A 16548-nucleotide genomic window follows, 5' to 3' on the forward strand; every position below is an offset into this window, starting at 1 on the left:
TTGTGATCCCTTGATGCCTCAAAACATGTCCTACCAACCGATCCCTTCTTCTAGTCAAGTTGTGCCACAAACTTCTCTTCTCTCCTATCCTATTCAATACCTCCTCATTAGTTACGTGATCTACCCACCTTATCTTCAGCATTCTTCTGTAGCACCACATTTCGAAAGCTTCTATTCTCTTCTTGTCCAAACTAGTAATCGCCCATGTCTCACTTCCATACATGGCTACACTCCATACAAATACTTTCAGAAACGACTTCCTGACACCTAAATCTATACTCGATGTTAACAAATTTCTCTTCTTGAGAAACGCTTTCCTTGCCATTGCCAATCTACATTTTATATCCTCTCTACTTCGACAATCATCGGTTATTTTACTCCCTAAATAGCAAAACTCCTTTACTACTTTAAGTGTCTCATTTCCTAATCTAATTCCCTCAGCATCACCCGACTTAGTTTGACTACATTCCATTATCCTCGTTTTGCTTTTGTTGATGTTCATATTATATCCTCCTGTCAAGACACTGTCCATTCCGTTCAACTGCTCTTCCAAGTCCTTTGCTGTCTCTGACAGAATTACAATGTCATCGGCGAACCTCAAAGTTTTTACTTCTTCTCCATGAATTTTAATACCTACTCCGAATTTTTCTTTTGTTTCCTTTACTGCTTGTTCAATATACAGATTGAATAACATCGGGGAGAGGCTACAACCCTGTCTCACTCCTTTCCCAACCACTGCTTCCCTTTCATGCCCCTCGACTCTTATAACTGCCATCTGGTTTCTGTACAAATTGTAAATAGCCTTTCGCTCCCTGTATTTTACCCCTGCCACCTTCAGAATTTGAAAGAGAGTATTCCAGTCAACATTGTCAAAAGCTTTCTCTAAGTCTACAAATGCTAGAAACGTAGGTTTGCCTTTTCTTAATCTTTCTTCCAAGATAAGTCGTAAGGTCAGTATTGCCTCACGTGTTCCAACATCCCTACGGAATCCAAACTGATCTTCCCCGAGGTCAGCTTCTACCAATTTTTCCATTCGTCTGTAAAGAATTCGCGTTAGTATTTTGCAGCTGTGACTTATTAAACTGATAGTTCGGTAATTTTCACATCTGTCACCACCTGCTTTCTTTGGGATTGGAATTATTATATTCTTCTTGAAGTCTGAGGGTATTTCGCCTGTCTCATACATCGTGCTCACCAGATAGTAGAGTTTTGTCATGACTGGCTCTCCCGAGGCCATCAGTAGTTCTAGTGGAATGTTGTCTACTCCCGGGGCCTTGTTTCGACTCAGGTCTTTCAGTGCTCTGTCAAACTCTGCACGCAGTATCTTATCTCCCATTTCGTCTTCATCTACATCCTCTTCCATTTCCATAATATTGTCCTCAAGTACATCTCCCTTGTATAAACCCTCTATATACTCCTTCCACCTTTCTACCTTCCCTTCTTTGCTTAGAACTGGGTTTCCATCTGAGCTCTTGATATTCATAGAAGTGGTTCTCTTCTCTCCAAAGGTCTCTTTAATTTTCCTGTAGGCAGTATCTATCTTACCCCTAGTGAGACAAGCCTCTACATCCTTACATTTGTCCTCTAGCCATCCCTGCTTAGCCATTTTGCACTTCCTGTCGATCTCATTTTTGAGACGTTTGTATTCCTTTTTGCCTGCTTCATTTACTGCATTTTTATATTTTCTCCTTTCATCAATTAAAGTCAATATTTCTTCTGTTACCCAAGGATTTCTATTAGCCCTCGTCTTTTTACCTACTTGATCGTCTGCTGCCTTCACCACTTCATCCCTCAGAGCTACCCATTCTTCTTCTACTGTATTTCTTTCCCCCATTCCTGTCAATTGTTCCCTTATGCTCTCCCTGAAACTCTCTACAACCTCTGGTTCTTTCAGTTTATCCAGGTCCCATCTCCTTAAATTCCCACCTTTTTGCAGTTTCTTCAGTTTCAATCTGCAGTTCATAACCAATAGATTGTGGTCAGAATCCACATCTGCCCCAGGAAATGTCTTACAATTTAAAACCTGGTTCCTAAATCTCTGTCTTACCATTATATAATCTATCTGAAACCTGTCAGTATCTCCTGGCTTCTTCCATGTATACAGCCTCCTTTCATGATTCTTTAACCAAGTGTTAGCTATGATTAAGTTATGCTCTGTGCAAAATTCTACAAGGCGGCTTCCTCTTTCATTCCTTCCCCCCAATCCATATTCACCTACTATGTTTCCTTCTCTCCCTTTTCCTACTGACGAATTCCAGTCACCCATGACTATTAAATTTTCGTCTCCCTTCACTACCTGAATAATTTCTTTTATCTCGTCATACATTTCATCTATTTCTTCATCATCTGCAGAGCTAGTTGGCATATAAACTTGTACTAGTGTAGTAGGCATGGGCTTTGTGTCTATCTTGGCCACAATAATGCGTTCACTATGCTGTTTGTAGTAGCTAACCCGCACTCCTATTGTTTTATTCATTATTAAACCTACTCCTGCATTACCCCTATTTGATTTTGTATTTATAACCCTGTAATCACCTGACCAAAAGTCTTGTTCCTCCTGCCACCGAACTTCACTAATTCCCACTATATCTAACTTTAACCTATCCATTTCCCTTTTTAAATTTTCTAACCTACCTGCCCGATTAAGTGATCTGACATTCCACGCTCCGATCCGTAGAACGCCAGTTTTCTTTCTCCTGATAACGACGTCCTCTTGAGTAGTCCCCGCCCGGAGATCCGAATGGGGGACTATTTTACCTCCGGAATATTTTACCCAAGAGGACGCCATCATCATTTAATCATACAGTAGAGCTGCATGTCCTCGGGAAAAATTACGGCTGTAGTTTCCCCTTGCTTTCAGCCGTTCGCAGTACCAGCACAGCAAGGCCGTTTTGGTTAATGTTACAAGGCCAGATCAGTCAATCATCCAGACTGTTGCCCCTGCAACTACTGAAAAGGCTGCTGCCCCTCTTCAGGAACCACATGTTTGTCTGGCCTCTCAACAGATACCCCTCCGTTGTGGTTGCACCTACGGTACGGCCATCTGTATCGCTGAGGCACGCAAGCCTCCCCACCAACGGCAAGGTCCATGGTTCATGGGGGGTCTGAATACATACAGAGTGATAAACACCAAGGTATCGTCAGGGGTGCACCAGGGCAGCATGACAGAACAACTCTCGTTCTTTATGCGCGTAAACGATGTGAAAGATGGCGAGAGCAACAATCTGCAACTGATCCCAGAAGAGGCTGTTGTGTACGGGAAAGTGTTATCGTTCGGTGACTGATGAAGGATACAGAATGACATGGACAGTATTTCTATTTTTGGTGATGAATGGCAGCTTGCTCTAAATGTAGAAAAACATAAATTAACGCGGATGAGTACGAAAAACTATCCCGTAACGTACGAATACAGTGTTTCTGGTGTATGCTTGACACAGTCAGGTCGATTAATTATGTAGCAATAAAGTTGCAAAGTGATATGAAATGGAAAGAACACGTAAGATCAGCGGTAGGGCTTATTGAGAGAATTCTAGAAATATGTAACTCATTTATAGACAGCGTGTAGAACACTATATAGTGTCAGCCGCACCTGTCTACTGCTCGAGCAATTTGGATCCCCACCAGTTCGGTCTAAGAAGACATCGAAGCGCTTCAGAGGCGTGCTGCTAGATTTATTACTGGTAAGTTCTACCAACATGAGAGTGATGCATACTTTGTGAACTCAAATGGGAATCCCTGAAGGAAAGACAACCCTGTTTTCGCCAAAACACTTGTGTGAAAATTCAGAGAAACAGCATTTGTGGCTGACTGCAGAATGATTCTACTGCCACCAGCTTATACATCGCGTAATGACCACGAAGAGAAGAGTAGCGTTCAGTGATTAGCAGTGGTACAAGGTGCCCCCCGCCATACACCGTTTGGTGTCTTGCGGATTACGTATGTAGGTGTTGATATAGAGCAAGGGTTCCCAAACAATGATAAGCGTACCACTGGTGGTACGCTAGGACATAAAGTAAAATGATAGCGAGAAAATCGATTGATAAAACAAGCATGTTAAATAAAAATGATTTATCGCAGAATGTGGACTGTACACTGTATGCAAGACACAGCAAAATCGGACTGTAGCCTCCCCACCCCTCTTGTAACTAGTCCCCACTACCTTGGCTGGGAATGATTCATCTTGTTTTGACGTTGGCGATATTTTGATTGGGTCTTAACGGTAATTATTCGAAAGTTTAAGCGCCGCTCTTCAACTGCTGCTAACTTACGCGATGTACCAGTGTCGGCGGTAGTCATTACGCAATACATGGTTTATTGTTGTTAATTTCGCTTTGTTGAACGTTACCTTAAATGGTATAGTGATGCGAAGAATGCTTGTGTTTGGACAGAAATTGGAAATTTGTGGTAAGATCTATGGGATCAAACAGTTGAGGTCATCGGTCTCTACACCCACACACTACTTAATATAACTTAAGCTAACTTACGCTAAGGATCACACACACCCACGCCGGAGGGAGGACTCGAACCTTGGATGGGGCGAGCCGTGCGGACCGTGACAAGACGCCCAAGGCCGCGCGGCTACCCCGCGCGGCTTTGGAACCGAAGGGTACGTCTCACAACGAGCTGTTTGTTGTCTACTACTCGTATTACTGTGATGTCCAGTTTAACTTAATTGAGTGACTCATACGCGATTGTGCCTTAAGTGAATTATGAAGCGATTTTTAAGCCAGGCAGCTCCTTCTACCTCCAAGGATGTAGTTAAAAAACTTGAATCAACACCTAACCGAAAGTATGATGGATCAAATGGCTTTAAGCACTATGGGACTTAACATCTGAGGTCACCAGTCCCCTAGAACTTAGAACTACTTAAACCTAACTAACCTAAGGACATCACAAACATCCATGCCCGAGGCAGGTTTCGAACCTGCGACCGTAGCAGCAGCGCGGTTCCGGACTGAAGAGCCTATAACCGCTCGGCCACAGTGGCCGGCTAACCGAAAGTATGATGAAAGCTTCTTACAATTTGACTTTACAGTGAAGGCCGGTACAGAAACCTGTGCTAATCCAATTCCTAAATGCGTTGTCTACTTAGAAACGCTTTCATATCAACGCATGAAGCCTTCTTTATTAAAACGTCATCAAAGTCCCAAGCATCCAAACCCTCTTCTCACCTTCAGTGTTGGTTAAAAAGTGAATAAGCTGTAGTTGTACGAGCAAATTTCTAACAATGTCGAGTGGTACGTAGTGACAAGAAGTCTGTGAACCACTGATATAGAGTCTATATGGACATTATTTTTACTTCTATTACTGTGGCTGTGAATTGCTCAGATCACCTTAAAATCACTCTTGTTATTGATCATATGTATCATTAGGAAGTAAATACAGGGCTACTACAACTGATTCATTCGTTTTCAGAGTTCTATATTTTCCAAAGAATTACACTTACAAATACGACTGGCGCGTAAATAGAACCGCAAACTCACTGAGTTTGCATTGCGCCCATAAGTTGGCGATGCGAGTGCAGTACCTTGACAAAATAGCGACAAAGCAAGAGAAGAGTTTTCCTATGTTGGAATACTGTTACAACAGTGCAGCGTGCATTCAGAAGTAATTATGGAGAAAAAACGTTATGTAAACAGAGAATTATGCGTTGGTATCGATAACTTACGGACACTGATGCCCTCTGTAAACAGAAAAGTACTGGTCCGCCAAGAGTGCCATATGCGACTGTAGAGAGGGTGTGGAAGGTTTCGTGAGCAGTTCAAAAATACACTCATGGAAATTGAAATAAGAACACCGTGAATTCATTGTCCCAGGAAGGGGAAACTTTATTGACACATTCCTGGGGTCAGATACATCACATGATCACACTGACAGAACCACAGGCACATAGACACAGGCAACACAGCATGCACAATGTCGGCACTAGTACAGTGTATATCCACCTTTCGCAGCAATGCAGGCTGCTATTCTCCCATGGAGACGATCGTAGAGACGCTGGATGTAGTCCTGTGGAACGGCTTGCCATGCCATTTCCACCTGGCGCCTCAGTTGGACCAGCGTTCGTGCTGGACGTGCACACCGCGTGAGACGACGCTTCATCCAGTCCCAAACATGCTCAATGGGGGACAGATCCGGAGATCTTGCTGGCCAGGGTAGTTGACTTACACCTTCTACAGCACGTTGGGTGGCACGGGATACATGCGGACGTGCATTGTCCTGTTGGAACAGCAAGTTCCCTTGCCGGTCTAGGAATGGTAGAACGATGGGTTCGATGACGGTTTGGATGTACCGTGCACTATTCAGTGTCCCCTCGACGATCACCAGTGGTGTACGGCCAGTGTAGGAGATCGCTCCCCACACCATGATGCCGGGTGTTGGCCCTGTGTGCCTCGGTCGTATGCAGTCCTGATTGTGGCGCTCACCTGCACGGCGCCAAACACGCATACGACCATCATTGGCACCAAGGCAGAAGCGACTCTCATCGCTGAAGACGACACGTCTCCATTCGTCCCTCCATTCACGCCTGTCGCGACACCACTGGAGGCGGGCTGCACGATGTTGGGGCGTGAGCGGAAGACGGCCTAACGGTGTGCGGGACCGTAGCCCAGCTTCATGGAGACGGTTGCGAATGGTCCTCGCCGATACCCCAGGAGCAACAGTGTCCCTAATTTGCTGGGAAGTGGCGGTGCGGTCCCCTACGGCACTGCGTAGGTTCCTACGGTCTTGGCGTGCATCCGTGCGTCGCTGCGGTCCGGTCCCAGGTCGACGGGCACGTGCACCTTCCGCCGACCACTGGCGACAACATCGATGTACTGTGGAGACCTCACGCCCCACGTGTTGAGCAATTCGGCGGTACGTCCACCCGGCCTCCCGCATGCCCACTATACGCCCTCGCTCAAAGTCCGTCAACTGCACATAGGGTTCACGTCCACGCTGTCGCGGCATGCTACCAGTGTTAAAGACTGCGATGGAGCTCCGTATGCCACGGCAAACTGGCTGACACTGACGGCGGCGGTGCACAAATGCTGCGCAGCTAGCGCCATTCGACGGCCAACACCGCGGTTCCTGGTGTGTCCGCTGTGCCGTGCGTGTGATCATTGCTTGTACAGCCCTCTCGCAGTGTCCGGAGCAAGTATGGTGGGTCTGACACACCGGTGTCAATGTGTTCTTTTTTCCATTTCCAGGAGTGTATCAAATCTTAAGGAACATAAAAAGAAAACCAAATACCCGAGGACATGATCTCCCAACGAGACGGCACATACCATAATTGGAGCATCGATGTTCATCGCTACCTAAACGAACACCGATGGACTGGGCTTATTGGTGAAGATGGTGTTGCTCAGTTCCCCCACCCCCCTCCCTCCCTCCAAGCTCCCCTGACCTAACTAGCCTTATGACTTTTTTCTTTAAGGGGACGTTAAGGATCGTGTTTACGTACTCTCATTGCCGAGAATGCTGGAAAAGCTCAGAAAACCCATCAGTGCTGCTGTAGTGACGTTATGGCGATTGACAGGATATTACTATACGAAATAGTGAACGTTTGGACATATCTCGTGAGACCAGAGGGGCACTCATATAAAAAAGGAGAGTGCAAAAGCCGCGTGGGATTAGCCGAACGGTCTCAGGCGCTGCAGTCATGAACTGTGCGGCTGGTCCCGGCGGAGGTTCGAGTCCTCCCTTGGGCATGGGTGTGTGTGTTTGTCCTTAGGATAATTTAGGTTAAGTAGTGTGTAAGCTTAGGGACTGATGACCTTAGCCGTTAAGTCCCATAAGATTTAAAAAAAAAAAAACAGAGTGCAAAATTCAAACATGCTGAGTTTTCCGGTTCTGTTCACACATCAGTCGTATTTGTACATGTGACTGGAAATAGGAAATTTTGAAATCTGTGGTAAGTTCCTATGGGACCAAACCGCTGAGGTCATCGGTCCTTAGGCTTACACACTACTTAATCTAACTCAAACTAACTTATGCTAAGGACAACACAAACACCCATGCCCGAGGGAGGACTCGAATCTCCGACGGGGTGAGCCGCGTGAACCTTTACAAGACGCCCAGACGGCACGGCTACCCCGCGCGGCTGACTGGAAAATGTAGAGCTTGGAAAACGAATGAACCGTTTATAATAGTCTGTATATTGACGCATAACTATAAGAACCACTCGATTTCACACAATTTTCTTACCACGTGCATCGTAAATAAATACCTTTCTGACCTAACTTCATTGCCGCATGAACCCATACCAAATACGTCCAACAGCCGTTATTGAACATATAGTAAGAACGGTGGAACGAATCGGACCAGTTTGTTTGAACCATGGAAGAGTGTAACGAAACTGAACCGCCAAAAAAAACAAACGTAAAAATACTTATAAAGCATCAACAAACAGTATTGAGTGAAGAATCTATGAATGTACAATTCCCTAAGATAGCGACCGCCAACAGAAGATTCGACTGGCTATCGCACGCACAGGTGCAATCAAGCAATCTATGTTCCGCTGAGCACAGGCGAATGGAATAGGAAAACACCTTAACACAGGGCACAATGGGAAGCACCCTCTGACGTGCACTGCAGAGTGGCTTGACTATAGATGTAAATGTATTTTTGAGACTACTTTCCATGACAAGAGAGCGCTATTTTCCTCCAGTCGAACTGTACGAACACCGTTCGCTTTGTGCCACGTGTGGCTACTGGATACAAGCTGCAGGACAGCGTCTGCGATATGCCCCGTTGCTGGAACCAGCGACTGTACGGTGAGCGCTACTCCGCTGGAACATACACATGAAGTTTTATGGGCGAGAAAGTTTTTCGGGCGGAGGGCGGAGCGTCGCCGTAATCGTAAAAACCGCATTCTGCAGCTCTGGAAGACCAAGGGAAGGCGTCCACTGGAAGAAGGGGTGGTAAGGCGAGCTCCGCTGCCAGGGGGCACGGCGCAGCCAACTCCCACGTCGGAATTATCTCAGGCTGCATCCGCCCCAGGCTGCCACATCCATCTTCCAGATGACGATCTCACGGCGAACCGTGTCTACTGATACGCTGCAGTGACGTCTGTAATTTTATTTCGCTCCATCAGCGTTTGACGACCGACTCGGTTTATAAGGAAGTCGTCTAAACCTAGGTAATTCGATTCGCATCTCTTACTGCGGGTGGATCTCCTTTGAGTCTCTTGATACCAAGTTCGCCGACAGAGACGGTGAAAGTATATGACAACATTAGCAAAAATGTTCCATTAAACATGGGCTCCAATACGAACAGTTCGGGAGATAATCCGGAACATGTGGTTAAGAGTCACCACTAATATCTGTATAACACATTGTCCTACTTAGTACAAATCTATTTGAAATTTAAATGAGGTGTACGAATTTCACATATATTTCATCTCATTTATTTCGTTGACATTGAAAACTAGGGCACACAGCTGTCAAGACTTATTAAAATTGTGATTAAATTAACACCAGAGAAGAAAAAAACAACATAAACTACTCTCTTTGTCTCCCTCACACATCTCCTTAGTTTTAAATGAAACTGTATATAGAAACACATAGACAAAAGATGTCTTAATAGTATACAGTGATGGAAAAAATCGCAACACCAAAAAATAACTAATGTAGAGTTATGAAATTTCTGAATACATTTGTTTAGGTAACATGTTTAAGTGATTAACATTGCAGGTTCACAGATTTATGTTGAAACGTCCAATTTGAAAACTTACGAATGACAGTGCTGGAAAAACTCTTACGTCATTTTATTTTCAAACAGCTGAGCAAAACTGAACGTACTCAGACAGTTCTCTCTTTACTTATTCTGATCATCACTAAACTGACACACACCATTTTTTGCGCAACGCAATCTGACTTTCAATAATCCCTAGAAAAGAATGGCCCTGACTAACAATAACCTATACCTTACTCTAACTAGTGCAATACAGCGAGCACCAATACTGCCAGCTAAATAAAAGATTCTAACTATTGAAGGCACTAACTACTGGTAGGCATAGTTAGCAAATGAAAGATTTTGATAGAGAACAAACAATGTATTTACCTTAATAGCGTTCATATATAATTTTGTGACATACAATTAAACAAATTTCCTTTTTCTGATGGATATACGTCCAGATCGTCCGCTCGAAACTCTCTCTCTCTCTCTCTCAACGTTCAGCACTGCTGGCGGCTCACCTCCAACTGCGCAATGCTACGCGCTGTTCACATCCAACTGTCCAACACTACACAAGCGAATATTCCAACAATGAGTCCAACCTGCCACAGACTGCACACAGCACAGTCAGTGATTTTCATACAGAGCACTACGTGGCGTTACCAACACAAAAACCTGAACAACCTACTTACAATGTAAGCACGAGAAAAGCCATTGCAAATGTGAAACGCTGGTACATTAATAACCGCTGCAACCACCAAATGTTAAATGCAAGCATGCTAATGTCCATGAAAAGTATTATACAGGTACCGGATGGCAGTTTGTGGGATGAAGTTCAATTCCCGTTGCAGTTGATCGGTTAAGGTTGGTTGTGGATGTCACAGGAGATGTCGTCCAGTGATGACCCAAACCTGCTTCATTGGAGACAGATGTGGTGATACAGCAGGCCAAGGCAACATTTCGACACTCGGTAGAGCATGTTAGGTTGCAACAGCGTTATGTGGGCGAGCGTTGTATTATTACAAAATACTCTCTGGAATGCTGTTCATGAATAGCACAACGGGTCGAATCACCGGACCGACGCAAAAATTTGCAGTCAGGATGGGTTTGATAACCACGATAGTGCTCCTGGTGTCATATGAAAGCTCACCCCAGACTATAACTCCGGATGCAGGTCCAGTATGTCTAGCACACAGATAGGTTAGTGGCAGGCCCTCGACTGGCCTCCTTCTAACCAACACACGCCGATCACTGGCACCGAGGAGAACCAGTTTTCATCAACAAACATAACAGACCTCCACCCTGCCCGCCAATGAGCTCTCGCTTGACGCCACTGCAGTCGCAAATGGCGGTGGTTTGGGGTCAGTGGAATGCACGCTACATGGCGTCTGGCTCGGGGCTGTCCTCGAAGTAACCGGTGTGTAATTGGTTGTGTCATTGTGGTGCCAAGTGCTGCTCAAACTGCTGCTGTAGATGCAGTACGATGCGCCAGAGTCGTACACCGAACACGGTGGTCTACTCTCTCGGTGGTGCCACGTGACCGTCCGGAGCCTGCCGACAATCATTTACAGTGGCTGATAAGTCTTTTCAAATATCGCGGTAGGAAACATCAAACATCTCCCACCGCTTTTACAGCCGGTGTGGCCGAGCGGTTCTAGGCGCTACAGTCTGGAGCCGTGAGACCGCTACGGTCCCAGGTTCGAATCCTGCCTCGGGCATGGATGTGTGTGATGTCCTTTGGTTAGTTAGGTTTAAGTAGTTCTAAGTTCTACGGAACTGGTGACCTCAGACGTAAGTCTCATAGTGCTCAGAGCCATTTGTACCATTTTTGAACCCTATTACAAGACCTTGTTGGTTGGTTTGTTTGGAATGAAAGAGACTAAACTGCCAAGTCATCAGTTCCTAAAGACCTCTTTCAGTCTCAATGAGGTGTTGATAATGATGTCTTTGTCGACTTAAAGCCGTCCTTGACTACCATCAACTGAGTACGTCCAATCCCAAAGGTAACTAACCCACACGACCGTTACAGCGTCTGTTTAAAGCTAATCTGATTTACATTGTCATAGCGGCGCTACTAGCATCACTGTTATGCGACTGGCTCGAAATTTGAATAGACATCATTTCTCAGATGTAGAAACACGCCCAACAGGTATCCGTTTGCGTGCACAACTCCTCCTTACAGGGGAACCCTCCATACTGAAAATCACCGATTTTGATGCTCTTCAAATATGTTGAAGAGCTATCCAGTTTTTTAGTGACGGGCCTTGGTTTTAGAGAAAATCAATTTTGAAGTCATTGCTCGCTATGTATACCCGTAAAACTACACTCATTCCGAGGAAGTCAGCGTAGCGCAGCGGTAAAAGTTCACGGCTACCGTGCTGGAAATACCGTGTTCGAATACAAATCGTGTACTTTTGTTTTGTCTTTTTTTTTAAATCGACCGAATTTTTCAATTTTATGTCAAAGAATATATCAGTAAACAGTGTAAGGTGTGCGAAATTATAAAGATATTCTTTTGATTCTTCGTTTGACTCCTGTACTATTGGATCTTCTTCCGGCTGCACTACTGTAGAATCACTTGGTACTTCCAGTTCACAGAATTCTTCTAACACACCGCACTCGAGACGCTTTGCGAGCAACTGACGCTGTAGTTAGATGCGAACGTAAAGGAATGCAACTCGCATCCTCATTGGCCGCAACTAGGAGCCGGGGTTCCCATTACGACTAACGGTATTCACGGGAGAGGGGACGATAATGGGTGGAAATCGATTTCAGATAATACAAGAAGCGGCCGTTTACGAACATTTGTAACTCCATCTACGAACCACAAACGGAAGGAATATTTGAAAAAATTAATAACTAAATATATCTTTATAGCCGTCCACCGTGACCGAGCGGTTCAAGGAACTTCAGTCCTGAACCGCGCTGCTGCTACGGTCGCAGGTTCGAATCCTGCCTCGGACATGGATGTGTGTGATGTCCCTATGGTAGTTAGGTGTAAGTACACTACTGGCCATTAAAATTGCTACACCAAGAAGAAATGCAGATGATAAACGGGTATTCATTGGACAAATATATTATACTAGAACTGAGATGTGATTACATTTTCACGCAATTTGAGTGCATAGATCCTGAGAAAAAAGCACCCAGAACAACCACCTCTGACCGTAATAACGGTCTTGATACGCCTGGGCATTGAGTCAAATAGAGCTTGGATGGAGTGTACAGGTACAGCTGTAGTAATTCCATGCTGCTGCAAACGTCGCCGAACTGTTCGTGCAGATGGTTGTTGTCTTGCAAACGTCCCTATCTGTTGACTCAGAGATCGAGACGTGGCTGCACGATCCGTTACAGCCATGCGGATAAGATGCCTGTCATCTCGACTGCTAGTGATACGAGGCCGTTGGGATCCAGCACGGCGTTCCGTATTACCCTCCTGAACCCACCGATTGCATGTTCTGCTAACACTCATTGGATCTCGACCAACGCGAGCAGCAATGTCACGATACGATAAACCGCAATCGCGATAGTCTACAACCCGATCTTTATCAACGTCGGAAACGTGATGGTACGCATTTCTCCTCCTTACATGAGGCATCACAACAACGTTTCACCAGGCAACGGCGGTCAACTGCTGTTTGTGTATGAGAAATCGGTTGGAAACTTTCCTCATGTCAGCACGTTGTAGGTGTCGCTACCGGCGCCAACCTTGTGTGAATGCTCTGAAAAGCTAATCATTTGCATATCTCAGCATCTTCTTCCTGTCGGTTAAATTTCGCGTCTGTAGCACGTCATCTTCGTGGTGTAGCAATTTTAATGGCCAGTAGTGTATCAATACAGTTGCTGATTCTCAGAAGATGAATACGTCGGCTATAGTGAAACTCCGGGAGTGGGTTTGGTACATGTGGCCGTGGTGCAGCAGGTATCCTAACTCATCTCACACGAGCTGCGTGGGATTTAAGTCTAGGGAAAAGACAGGCCAGTCATTCCCTGAATGTCCTCGGATTCCAAGAGTTGCTCCATCTGGGCAGTTCGATGCGGTCACGCACAGTCATACATCAAAATGAATTCAGGGACGAATACATCCCTGAAAAGATGTACATTGGCGAGAAGTACAGTATTACAGTAACATTGCCCGTTGAGTCTACCGAGTTCGAAGACTTGGAGGTTAGTAGACATACGCAAAATTACGCCCCTCCACACCTAGACCACCAAAACGATCACGCTTGACAAGGCAGGACGTATCCTCATATGGCACCCAGGAACATTGTCGAGCCGGCCGAAGTGGCCGTGCGGTTAAAGGCGCTGCAGTCTGGAACCGCAAGACCCCTACGGTCGCAGGTTCGAATCCTGCCTCGGGCATGGATGTTTGTGATGTCCTTAGGTTAGTTAGGTTTAACTAATTCTAAGTTCTAGGGGACTAATAACCTCAGCAGTTCAGTCCCATAGTGCTCAGAGCCATTTGAACCATTTGTTTTTAACATTGTCGAGCGTTCATTGAAGATAGTATTGGAACATAATACTGAAAACTGAGTTTAATAGCGACCAAAAACAACTACTACGTCATACAAGTTCTCTGGTGTTCCATCTAAACAGTTACTTCCGTCACTCACTCTTGTGTCATATCAGGCTGTAGACGCGGCTAAGTCATGTACAAATAATACTTCCTGTTACACATTAGTTGTCACCGAAATGAAACACAGCATTAAACAGTGACAACTATAGTGTCAGACAAACTGCGGTCGTTGCCACTCGATCGCCAAAGTTGGCATCGAGAAGAATGAACAAATTAAGCTCTAACTCCAGCGACCACTATCGGTTCAGTACTATGGAGGCGAAAACCCAAGGAAATGTGATAGCGATGTTCCCGCATTCGTGATACGAAATACACTGGCACAAAGCCGTAAGCAGAAATAACAATTTCAAATCGCATTTCGCTCCCTTTGTAATACATCTATGACTTAAAAAGTAATTTAGCTTTCAAATAAAATTACAGCTTAATATTTGTAATGCGTCTGCAGACGTTAGAAATTCCTGAAAAATATCTTATTGCTTATGGCATATGAATGGAAAGCTTGTGTTTCAAACCAGTACGGTGACACACGCGACCTTTCGATCAATACGAGCGAATACAGAGATCACTTGGCACGGAAACTTCGAAGGGGGGTAAACAACAACAAAAAAAAGTGTATGAAATATTATGGGACTTACCTGCTAAGGTCATCAGCCCCTAAGCTTACACACTACTTAACCTAAATTATCCTAAGGACAAACACACACACCCATGCCTGAGGGAGGGTCCGGCCATCCTGATTTAGGTTTTCCGTGATTTCCCTAAATCACTCCAGGCAAATGCTGGGATGGTTCCTCTGAAAGGGCACGGCCGACTTCCTTCCCCATCCTTCCCTAATCCGATGAGACCGATGACCACGCTGTCTGGTCTCCTTCCCCAAACCAACCAACCAACCTGAGGGAGGACTCAAACCTCCGTCGGTACCAGCCGCACAGTCCACGAACTGCAGCGCCTTTAGACCGCACGGCTAATCCCGCGCGGCGGGGCTAACAACTTGCAGTATTCCTATTTTCTTGCAGTTATAAGATTTTATAGAATTCATGTTTTCCCAACAGAGAAATCCTTCACAAGCAGCCTGGATGACTGGTTTGCAAAATCGAAATACGCTGAATATAGCTTTAGTGCCGAACATCTCGGGATTACTGAAGAATGAGGTACAACCAGTCGGCGACGTCAGATGTTACCAGAGATGATGTATTGCACAGTTGTAACAACAAAGACGAATGTAGAGAAACAAGTCAATGCAAAACGGAGAAAACAGTTGGTAGACATATATCACATACATTCTTATTTCGAAAGTAATGTTATGTATACTGCTTCTTTGAGTCCTAGTATCCTGTTCTTCAGTTGACATATATAACTCAATTGAAGAATGGGATACTAGTGCGAAAAAAAAAAAAAAACGGACAGAAGTAACATTATCGTGGACCTATGCAGGTCAACCGAAGTAGGGATACAAATTTTGCAGTTGCTGCTTTTTTCGCCTCCGCTGCTACTAGCATCCTAATCTTCAGTTGATACTAGTACTACCGAAGGCGAAAAGACTGACATACGTAAAACTTGTATCCTATACTTAAGTTGACCTATAATAAGATAATAATGTTCCGAAGAAGAAAAGCCGGCCGGTGTGGCCGAGCGGTTCTAGGCGCTTCAGTCTGGAACCGCGCGACCGCTACGGTCGCAGGTTCGAATCCTGCCTCGGGCATGGATGTGTGTGATGTCCTTAGGTTAGTTAGGTTTAAGTAGTTCTGAGTTCTAGGGGACTGATGACCTCAGATGTTAAGTCCCATAATGCTCAGAGCCATTAGATTAGAAGACGAAAAGAAATCGACGTACTTCACTGAACTACGCTAAGGCCGAAAAAAAGCGACTATGCATAAAATTTTTATCCTATACTTCAGTTTACCTATATAGGTCGACTGAAGAATGGGATACAATTTTTTTCACCTTCGATAGTATTGACTGAAAAGTGTCATAGTAGACGGCGAAAAAGCCGACAACAGTAAAATTTGTATCCCGTAGACAGCTAGCGAAGACGAAAAAACGAACATACGCAACATTGGCAACCCGTACCACAGTTGAACTGCGAAGGTTCCTGTTTTCAGACTGATGACCTCAGCAGTTAAGTCCCGTAGTGCTCAGAGCCATTTTTGAGCCTGTTATCAGTTGAGCTATGAAAGTAAACTGAAGAATAGGATGCTGGTGCTAACGAAGTCTAAAAAGAGCGACATACGAAAAATGTGTATCCTATTCTTCAGCTGACCATTATACGAGGGTTGACTGAAAAGTAATGCCTCCACCCTAGTAACTCTTCAATAGCT

This window comes from Schistocerca nitens, chromosome 1 (assembly GCF_023898315.1).
Source record: "Schistocerca nitens isolate TAMUIC-IGC-003100 chromosome 1, iqSchNite1.1, whole genome shotgun sequence".
Classification (NCBI taxonomy): Eukaryota; Metazoa; Arthropoda; class Insecta; order Orthoptera; family Acrididae; genus Schistocerca; species Schistocerca nitens.